Raw genomic sequence first — 11,517 nt, forward strand, 5'->3', positions numbered from 1 at the left:
GAGGAGAGAGGAGAGAGGAGAGAGAGGAGAGAGGGGAGAGAGGGGAGAGAGAGAGAGAGAGAGATCGAGAGAAAAGGGCCAGGGACAATATATAGTTCTACAAGGGCATCCTCTCAAGGACCAACTCTCTCCCACTAGGTTCCAACTCCTATAGTTTCCACCATCTCCCAATAATCCAAATTCATCTTTGGATTATTCTACTGACAAGGTTAGTGCCCTCATGATCCAATCATTTCCAAAAGCCTACCTCTGAACATTGCTGTATTGAGTACCAAGACCTCAACACCACATCACATGAGCCTTAGGGCAGGGAACAATCCAGATCCAAATAATTACATACCTGAGACTCAAATGAACATGAACTACTTCCAATCCAGTCAGGACTGTTGTCAACTCCTCCTTTGCTCTTCCATTGCACTCTAACCCCAACTTCCACATGGTCCATACTTTGAGCACCAGTAAGTTCTCTCTTTCTACAGCAATTTGGAGAATATATGCCTAGTATAAAATAACTGCTTTAGATAGTATTGGCAAAGAAAATTTTTGGAAACAGTGTGATAGTAGAGGAATATACTAAAAGGAGTCTCAGGATCTTAAAAGGGTAAATATTAGGATCATTCTCATACTTCCCTATAAAGATCTTCAAACTGTATATTCTTTGTGTAAAGACTCAAACAATCCAATTACGGAAAATCTGATCTTTTGAAACTACTAGTTTCTTGTTATACTTTTATGTTTCGACATAAATATCTAATGTGCGAATACACACACACACACACACACACACACATACACAAACTTGGAATGTCCATATAACTGGGAAAATATATCAGGGAGAAACTCCCAAGAAACTTCTTTTAGTAAGTTTGACACCATTTGCATGCTGAGGCACAGAGGAGAGGTTCTGCAATGTGGGGGAGTAGGAAGAACTATCTTTGTAATTGTGTGTGTGTGTATGTATGTGTGTGTGTGTTTGTGTGACCAATATAAATGGATTTTCTTTTTACTGGATAATACTTACCCAGTAACATTTTTTTATTCCTTTGTGTCAAATTGCTTTCAATTAATTTGCAGCCAAAAAGGACAGTATATGTCCCATGTTTTTGAATTTTAATTTGTTTTTCTGAAAAGTTATTACTGGTCAGATAATTACATAATTAAATATGTATATATCTGTATGTACATATATGTGTATATTTTTTTTTTATTCCCAATGAATTTTTCACTAAACACCATAGTTTCAGAAACAATTCTGTGATCTTTGCACTTAAAAATGTTACAACATTCTCTTCTGTTGGGATCAAACGTTTATAGATTGGAGCTATTAAGCTCTGCTCTGAAGGCGGATAAGTTTTAGAGTTTTATTAGTCTATTAACTGTTCAATCTCTTTCACTTCATGTATTTCCCTATCATTATAATGAAGGCCCGATGTCTAATTAAGTAGCCCATAGTCCAATGCTGGTCTCAAGATCTTCCCTAGGACTCAGAAAGATCTACTTCCTAGATTTTAGAATTTATGACACAGAGATAGTATTTTGGAGAATGACATCATTTTATGTAAAAATGTAAAGTATAGGTAATTATTTTAAATGAATTTTCTTTGCCAAATACATAAATAGCTCAAGGATAACATTTCTTAAGCTGTATTTAGCTTTTGAAATATTGGAAAATTCTGTAGTATTGTGGATTGCAACTTGAATTGCTTGTCAGAGCTCTTCAAAAAAAGTGTTTGTCTTTGCTCAGCTAACAGTTGGCTAAATATGAAACAGAAAATGCAATTATATTTAGCAAATTCAAAGGAGGTATTTCTAAATGTTTTCACTTTAGACTAAATTCAGTGTAAGAATTTATAAATATATGGAATACTACAAACAATTAGCTTCGATAAAGTTAGAAAGTATAATACTTGTGCACTAAAGTTAATGCTATGAAGAAAGACCAACATGCCTAACCCTTATCAGGTTATGTATTTAAATGAATGATAAATCTTGTCAAGAATTATTTTAATGTTTGTCTACACTGTGATCAGGGGGCTTTAATATTCCCCTCTGCTTGACTCTACCTCAGGCAGGTTTCTTACTAATACAGGCTTCTGACTTTCCTTTTCGTAGAGAATTTACCTTAGAAAACTTATAATTACAATTTTTTTCCTGCATCTTTTCGTTTTGTTTTGTTTTAGGGGAGTACCAGGGATTAAATTCAGGGGCACTCAACCACTGAGCCACATCCCCAGCCTTTTTTGTATTTTATTTAGAGACAGGGTCTCACAGAACTGCTTAGAGCCTTGCTGCTGCTCAGGCTGGCTTTAAATTTAGATCCTCTTGCCTAGACTCCTGAGTTGCTGGGATTATAGGGGTACACCACTGTGCCTGGCTTTTTCTGCATCTTTGAGATATGAATTTTCTCCAATCCTTACTAGTTTTACAAGCTGGTAATATATTTCTCAAGAACAAGGGATTTCTTTGAAATGCCCATGGACATAGTTCCCCAAACCCCTAGTCTCTGAGAAAGGAAAGAAGCCTATAATTAGGGAAAATGGATGGCTTAGTCACATGGACCAGCCTCACCCCCAATATCCTTTAATGCTTTTCCATTAACTCACCCTACAGTTTACAAATCTTCCAAGGTTTTGTTTCAGGGGGACTGAATTCAATATCTCTACTCTATTGCAATGGGCTAGAATAAAATCTCCCTTGCCTGTTTAATTCCATCTGATACAATTTCTTTGGCAACTGCAGAACTTCTACAATTTTAATGTCAATGCCTCCACAGTAAATTATGTTAATTTGGATGAATTTCCTATGCATTCTTCCTTCACCATATAATGTGCTATATTATTCTAAGAGTTTTATAAAGTGAGTTGATTTTAAAGTATATAACAATTGAGTCAAAAGTTCAAGATTTTGTTTTAGGCATTTTTACCATGTGAAAAATAAAAGTATGTTTACAAAAAGTTGGTATATTTTTGTAAATCAAAATATCAGGTCTGTGAACGCATAGGATTAACCTAAGGAAACATTTCACACAACTAGGTAAAGAAATCAATTTTCACCCAAAGTTATTGTGGAGCACTATGATACCAAAAGTCAAACTAGCAGTCCAAACTGAATGTTAAGCCTAAGAACAAACATACACTTGGATGATTTGAATATTTGAATTTTTGTTGTCCTCTCTTTACCTTCTATCTGATAGTGCTCATGAAAAATAAAAGACCAGAATTCAGGCATTGTTTTACACAGCTAGCAAATACCCGAGGTAATCACTTGTAAAGAAAATAGGTTTACTTTGGCTCACAGTCTTGTTGCCTTTTGCCTTCAGTGAGGCAGCACATTATGGCAGGAAAGTGTGGTACAGCAAATCCACTAACCTTGTGACTGGAAAGCAAAAGAGAGTGAGGAAGGGGTGGAGGTCCCCCATCCCTTTTGAGAAGGCTTCCCCAAAGATCCAAAGACCTCCCTCTAAGCCACACCTGCTAATTTTCTTAATCTCCCATTAGCACAAACCTGGGGGTCAAAGCTTTCATATATAGCCCTTCGGGGGCATTTCAGATCCTAACTACAGCCGGCTATAGGGTGAAAAAGAAAATGAAGATGTGGAAAGATCTTTTTCAAATAATAGAAGTCCACTGCATTTAAGTAGAATACTAATTAATTGAAAATGAAAATGAATATAAACATGAATTCCACACAAATTCATTATTTTGTCTTCTTATAGAAATTTGTATCTTTAACTAAACATGAGCATATGCTTTGATGAATGGCTTTAAAAAGTTAAAACAGGCCTGCCCTGGTGCTACATGTTTGTAATATCAGAGGCTTCGGAAGCTGAGGCAGGAGAATCACAAGTTCAAAGCCAGCTTCAGCAACTGAGTGAGACCCTAAGCAACTGAGACCCTGCCTCAAAATTTAAAAAAGAAATTTAAAGGCTGGAATGTGGCTCACTCATTAAGCCCACCGAGTTTAATCTTGGTATGAAAAAAAAAAGTTCAATATATTATATATGCTAATTGAATAAGGAGAATGACTGGGAATTTGATTATAAGTGTATTTATTTAACAGGAAAATCTCTAATTTATTAGAATATCTACCTTCTATGTGGGTACTCAAATATTTAAAAACTGTTATTGCTATTTTCATTATCATTATTGTCAAAATAATTTGAGAAGCACTGACTTATCAAAATATAGAAACTGAGTTTGAAATTTAGCTGCCATAATATCTTGCTTGGGCAAGTTGTGATTATCTTGAATTTCTTTTCTTCTTCTCTAAAATCTTGTGCTCCCATTCTGCTTATGTATCCAACCTGGTGATAGCCATGAACACTGTGTTCATAAAAAGCAGCTTAAAAAAACAAAAATGGAGCAAACAAATAAACAAACAAAAAACGATTAAATTCCCCCAAATTCCATTTTTCCTCCTTAGAAGATAAACTTCAATACATTTCATGTGTCTTCCCAGTTGCTTCCCTTCTTTACTGTGACCACATGTCTCAAAACTCAGTGTAGCACTAAACTCCCATGTAATAAACAAATTAGTCTTAGACCTAAGAATTACCCTTCTTCTCTCTCTTAACAAGTAGTAGTCCAAGTACTTAAGAGAATAGGGTCCCAGGGAAGAAAAAGACAGAGATAGAATGAAATAGAGTAAATTGCATTCAAAATATGTTTATAGTTAAAATTCATGATTTTCCATATTATTGTTTCCAAATAGGAGAAAAGAAACATCTTAATTTATCTTATGTTTAAGATAGACACAAACTGACAGAAAACACACACCCATACACACTCAAACTCACACACACACTCACCTTTATTTATTTATTTTGGTACTGGGGATTGAATCTGGGGGCACTTAACCACTGAGCAACAACCCCAGCCCTATTCTGTATTTTATTTAGAGACAGGGTGTCACTGAGTTGCTTAGCACCTCCATGCTGCTGAGGCTCCATGCTCCTGTCTCAGCCTCCAGAGCTGCTGGAATTACAGGCATGTGCCACCATGCCTGGCCTACACATACACATTTATATATACAATACTTAATCAATAAAATATAAAAGGAAATATTTCCAGTATAAGACACATATGCCAAGATGAGATTTGTTACAGGAATTCTTTGATATTTTGAAAGCAGAATTCTTGAGAGAACTGAGAGTAGTAAACAGACTGTGTGATTCATGCATTACATACATTTTAAGGATTTGAAGCTGCAAGTTTCAGGATTGAATGATATTATGATTTATGTTATAACACTGAAAATTATAAATTATTGCTTAAATGTAACAAGAACTTCAAAAAGGATAGAAATGCTAGCAAAATAAAATTTTAAACATACAAATTTCAGAGCTGTAAATTTGCATATATTGACCAGATTTGGCCTAAAGCATAAAGAAAAAGATACTGAAAAAGTAATATTCCCTATTCCACATCATGCCATGACAAATATGGATGTTAAATCAATTTTTTATTAATCCTATTGACTTTCAGGGTTCACATGAGAAAAGGTACTTTCAATGAAAGTCAAATAAGTGTTATTGTAATATATGCTCAAATAAATCAAATACATAATGCTATTCCACTTTCTCCTTTGGGAAACAAAATTTCTCTGAACATATCTTACTTTTTAACAATTATGTCTAAGTCACAGTTAACGTTCCTTGGTGGAAATGGATAAGGAAGCAATGGAACACACATGTAGGGTAGAATAATCCATCAATATTTAAGTCAAATTATTTAGAAAAATTGTTGAACTTTCAACAGTTTGGACCTTCTCCTCAATAAGTTTGTTCCATACACTTTTAATCAAGGGGGCACTGTTGCTAGAGATGCCTAAAATATAAGCTACCGAGCTACTTTCTCCACATAAGTCCTTTCTTTGAAAGCTAATGAACCCGTGTTTTAGTCATAGAGCAGTTTTTCACTGCTGTGACTCACAGTTTCAGAGGTCTTAGTCCATAGAATGCTGGCTTTATTCCTCAGGGCTTCAGTGAGGCTGAACACCATGGAAGGAGAGTGTGACAGAACTAACCAGCTCACATCACCACCACCATGATCAGCAAACAGAGGGAGAAAAGCCACTCTCCAGATACAAAATATATACCCCATAGTACACGCCCCCAATTAACTATGTCCTCCAACCACATCCCATGTGCTTCCAGTTACCACCCAGTTAATCCCATCAGAGTTTGATTAACTGATTAGATTAAGCTCTCATGTTTCTCCAATCATTTCTCCTCTGAGAATTCTTGCATGAGAGTTTTTTTTTAAATTTTTTTAAATATTTATTTATTTATTTTTTTAGTTTTCGGCGGACACAACAGCTTTGTTTGTATGTGGTGCTGAGGATCGAAACCGGGCTGCACGCATGCCAGAAGAGCGCGCTACCACTTGAGCCACGTGCCCAGCCCTTGCATGAGAGTTTTTGGGGGATGCCTCGTATATAAATCATAACAACGTTGGTAACAAATGGATTAGAAACAGGTTATACAAATAACTAATGAAATGTAATACATATTTCTAAGCATAGTTTTGGTAGTCATAATTTTAAGATATATTTTAACCTTTTTATAGGAATGTTTCATATGAAAATTACATAAAATTTATACAAATGGTAGTTTACTACACAAATAAAGGGTTCATTAATTTAACACTCTTCAAGTAGCTCAAGTTTCTTGTTCAGGGTTGATAAATCTGACACAATACAAGCAGCATAATCAGTTTCCTCTTGTTCCCTGCTCCAGTTCTTCAGAGTATCTAAAACCATTCAGTCAGAGATTGTTAGAGCTAAAATGGACGATTATAGATCATATAGTCCAAACAGTTCAGGTTACAGTCAAAGCAGTAATGTAGAGAGATTTAGACCCAGAGTATCATAGCTTTGGGAAAATACAGAAAAACTAACAAGATGCTTGGACTCATATTCAGATGATATCAAGACATTCTAGTAACATCTTAAAGACACTAAGCTGTTTCATTAACCTTGCACTTCATTGTATGTCTTTGTTGAAGCCACTGGTATTGCTACAATAATGATACAGGTGCAGTAAAAGTTTGAAAGCAAAACCATATTTTCACCACTATTAAGGGAGGCTGATCAGAGAAGCAAGAGGTTGGGTTTAAGATGTAGCTCAGTATTAGAGTTCTTACCTGGCAGGTGTGAGGCCCTGGTTCTATGCTCAGGACCACAATAGATAAATAAATAAAATGAGGTTATACACTAAACATTAAAGCTAATTTAAACGAGAAAGAAGCAAGTGGTTATTAATAGGATATGTTAGACACTATAGAAGTTCTTATTATAAAGAGAACAATACCAATACAAAATAAAAATTAGGATGAATAAACATTGTGGAAAACACTATTTCTCTAAAGCAAACATTTATTAAAAAGTCATCCTTATTGTTTACATAAAGGTTAAAAAAGGTCAGTTTAAGCACAAAAACTATAAGTTGAAAAATTATGAAAATATTTATGAATGAATTACTGGAAATGTAAAGCAGGCAAAAATGTGTTCCTTGTAAATAAAGAAAATAGGTCACATAAATAATGATGTAACTCAATAAATGTGCCATCACTTTATAAATATATAACTATAAAGTATTTAGTCAAAACTTAAATATATATATATATATATATATATATATATATATATATATATATAGAATACACTATGATTTAATATATGTCAATTATTTAATAGCCTTAACATGGTGGAGTCTAAATGATTATATTGATTGATACAACATAAATTTCATTGGGCTGCACATTAAGAAAATTATTTTCTAAACATGCCTTATTTACTCAATGAGTTATATGCTTCACAAAATTATTTAGTTTATACTTAGCTCTGCTGTGTTGTTTGCCCATAAGTATACCTCTATATATTTCATCCTCAATCTATTCCAAAAAAACTTGGGGAAGGCCAGATTAGTGGCTCAGAACTTGTATGCAAAGGGGTTCTATAGTTGCCCCATAAATTCATAGGGATGCCTTGATACATTTTTCAGGAAAGCACAGTAATATTTCTCACACACCACACAAACTAATATCAGTATGTCCTTTGCAAATTACTGCTTTGAAAAGGGGAAATCTTATTTATGTTACTGAGCTGGATGACAGAAACCGGCTGAAACACTAAGAACTGAGGAGGTTTGGGAATTTGTGAAATATATGATTTTGCAGCCCTGTCCAAATCCAAACCTAGATGACTAATTAAAGTGGAGTTAGAGTTCAAAACACAATATGTCTGTTTTAAGTGAGATATTTTCATTTCTTTCTGAAGTTGGTAAATTAAAACTTTGGCTTTGTTATTCCTTAAGAAACAAGATTTTTTAAAATGTAATTAGTAACATAAAATCAAGAAAGTGAGTTTCAGGTAATTAATATTTAAGCACATATATGTATGCAGATAATCATGACAATTATAACTATTAATTATTATAGTGCACCAAATGTCACTGGTCAAAAAGTCTTGTGAAGATAAAAGTTTCTTTAAAAAGTATGTATATAGGGCTGGGGATGTGGCTCAAGCGGTAGCTGGCTCAAGCGGTAGCTAGCTCCGCTCGCCTGGCATGCATGTGGCCCTGGTTCGATCCTCAGCACCACATACAAACAAAGATGTTGTGTCCACCGAAAACTAAAAAATAAATATTAAAAATTTCTCTCTTTTCTCTCTCTCATTCTCTAAAAAAAAAATCAAAGTATGTATATATAGTAAAAGCAGACATGTGAAACATAAAGTAGTTCACAATTGTTATTTTAATGTAAATTATTTTTAGTTATAAAATAATGAGTTCAAATAAAGGTATAGAAAAAGAAAAAACGTGAACATGAAGTATGTCTAATAATCTTGAAAACTGGAGAGAATGAAACACGGAGCCAAATTAAATAAATAAATAAATAAATATATTGGAAGCTCTATTTTGTCTTGGCTCTTAATTTAGAAAGAAATTATTCCTAACACTCCAAGGAAGCATATCCTACAAGAACATGACATCAATGTCTGAGTAGTTTTTGAGAACATGAACCTTATTATAGATGGCAAGATCAAGTGATATATCTTAGGTAGGGGGAATCTTAAAGACAGTTTTTCTATAGTGCTTTTATTTATAGGAAAACATTGACTAACATATTGACAAGTTAATTTAAAATTATCTCTGTGTTTATGTTCTAAATTCTATCAAAAATTAAATTCAGACTGCACTCAGGGCATCAATATAATTCATATATGCTCAATCATATCAAGGCACAACCTCAATCAATATTAAGATTAAAGTCATTGCAACTAAGAAAATATCTTAAGCCTGTTGTAGGTGTTTGTAGATGAAAAACATTTTTGAAGGAAGACTAGAAAACCTATTATATTGACATAGTCTCAAAGATGACAGAATAATTCAATGTGTTTATACACTAGTTATAAAAATAATTATGTAGTCAAGAGTGCAAATAGGCTGTGATGTAATCATTTTATCTCTGGTAACAAGAATCAAAAACTAAGAAAGCATTTTATATTGAAATATATAATTTTGCAGTATTTTGAAATAGAGTTAAATTTAAAAGAATACATGAAGAAATAGCTATTATGCCTGTCTATTACAGCCATCCCTTGATAAAGAACATTTGAAATCTGAAGCAGACAATGCTCTTTACTGCTAAGGTAGAAGAGTGGATGGATTTCCTGAGTTCAGAGAAGGAAAACTCTTTGTAAATAGCTCATTCTTTTTGTATTTGATCATTAAGTGTCACAAATGGAAGAGTCTCTTGTTACTCTTGTACTTAATGTACTTCTTTTTGAATGATGAAATATTACCTGTGATAGTTGGATGAAAATATATGGACTTAGAATATGTATTTCTTTCTTTGTTGTATCCTAGTTTGTGAGTTTACATAGTATTCACAATGAATAATGATAATGGGGCTCTTTCTTCTTATTGGTAAATATCTTATTCTGAAATGTTACTTTTGACCAATTTTTAAAAATTTTTCATAAACAAAAGTGGAGGACCACTTTAATTAGCGTTTTCCAACTATTTGATTATATTTTATTTTAATCCATTAGAATAGTAAAAATTGTAAAGCATTCTGCTGTCATATATTAATTTAAAAAATTAATAAAAAATTTAAATGAAAAAATAGTAAAAATTTATATAATTAGTAAAGACTCATACAAGATAATAGAGCCAACTAGTCTTAATTGATATATCATAATTATTAAAGTGTTCCATAGTGATTCTGTTAATGTAACATGAACATATTATCATGTTAGCATTAAAAATAATTTTTCCTAAAAAAAAAGAGGAAAGCATGAAAGGGCAGGGCATTCTTAAACAACTTAAAACCAATTAGAATGGCCACATTAAATCCTGTGGACCCTGTCTCAAGAGCAAAGAGGAATGTTCCAAACAAATCAGTTCTATTTCTTGCTTCCTACTTTTAAGTAGATGTCATGATCACCATTTTCTTTCACTCAAGCTATAATATTAAAATCATTTTCAATATTTCCTTTTCCTGTCCTAATCTAGTCAAGTATTAGACTTTATGCATGTACTAGTTGATGAAGATTTGCACTATATTTATAGGCTGCTATAAAGTCACTGAATAGATATAGTATGCCCATATCCACCATGTCATACTCATTTTCCCATGTTATTTCTGTTTTCTAACACTCTAGTCCATACTTTCTTTTTTCCTTGCAACTGTTGGTTTAATCCTGCCCATCATTCCTGATTCCTGCCAATCTTAAAATCAATGAGTCCTACACATTATTGCTAACATAATATTTCTTGAATATATTTATTTCTCACTATGTTGTCATTACAAGAAATATTTTCAATAACATTTAGTATTTTTAATTTAATTTAGTTTAATTTAATTTTGCAGTACTAGAGATAAACCTGGGTTCTACATGTTAGGCAAATGCTTTAGCAATAAACAATATTTCCAGTCCCTTTAATAACTTCTTTTGTATATCAGTGTATTAACTCATAATTTATTTAATACATATTTTCCAATAGTACCATATGTATTACTCAGGGTCCTCTAGAGGAACAGAATCAACAGGAAATATAGTTATAAAAAAGGGATTTATTAAGTTGGCTTACATGACCAGAAGCTGGATAGTCCACAATAGTCATCTGCAGGCTGGAGAGTTGGAGTAACCAATAGCTGTGCAGTCCAAGAGGCTGAATCCCCAGAACATGAGGGATCAATGGTTCTACCCTAGTCTAAGACCAAAGGCTTCTGAAAATCCCTGGGGAATCACTGTGGAGTCTGCTTTGGAAGAGTGAAGATACAAGAGTCTGATGTTCTCAGATGATTGCAGCAGCAATCAAGAACTTGTTCAAGAAAAAACAAGCTTGCATCTGCTGCTGCTTCCTTGTTCTTCCAACTTTTACTCCATCCAAGCCATCATCCTATTGGACAGTGCTGCCCACACTTTGGGAGAGTCTCCATTTCAGTTGGCTATACCACATGCCAATCATTCCTAGACACACCCTCACTGACACATCCAGAAGCCTTTTAA

Source organism: Marmota marmota, unplaced genomic scaffold, assembly GCF_001458135.2.
Source record: "Marmota marmota marmota unplaced genomic scaffold, marMar, whole genome shotgun sequence".
In the NCBI taxonomy this organism is placed as follows: Eukaryota; Metazoa; Chordata; class Mammalia; order Rodentia; family Sciuridae; genus Marmota; species Marmota marmota.